Source organism: Theobroma umbraticum, unplaced genomic scaffold (assembly GCF_002168275.2).
Source record: "Theobroma umbraticum cultivar Fairchild unplaced genomic scaffold, ASM216827v3 scaffold_81.0, whole genome shotgun sequence".
NCBI classification, from domain to species: Eukaryota; Viridiplantae; Streptophyta; class Magnoliopsida; order Malvales; family Malvaceae; genus Theobroma; species Theobroma umbraticum.
In genome coordinates, this window is record NW_018397268.1 from 5229218 (window position 1) to 5229457 (window position 240).

The following is a 240-nucleotide window of genomic DNA, read 5'->3' on the forward strand; positions in this document are numbered from 1 at the left end:
CCTAGCCACATATAACAACTCGTGGCCTTGCCACGTATATCACAAACTATGGCCCCGACCAAGTCTAACAGCCTGTCGACGACCAAAAGGTTCTCTAACTACAACTCATTTATGCACAAGGGTCACATTTAACCGAAGTGATAGTCGGCCTATTCTCGATGCTCTCAATTTATCAAAACCGTTTAAGAAACCAATCAAGTTTTTTGAGGCTTTTCCTTTAAATCGTTTGAAATCAAAGTT

General features: G+C 40.8%; 1 long non-coding RNA gene across 1 annotated transcript in view; it reads right to left on the reverse strand.

Annotated features, from left to right (window-relative positions):
- Positions 1–240, reverse strand: part of LOC110425386 (uncharacterized) — a 20921-nt gene that overhangs the window by 19579 nt on the left and 1102 nt on the right. The window lies entirely within an intron of this gene.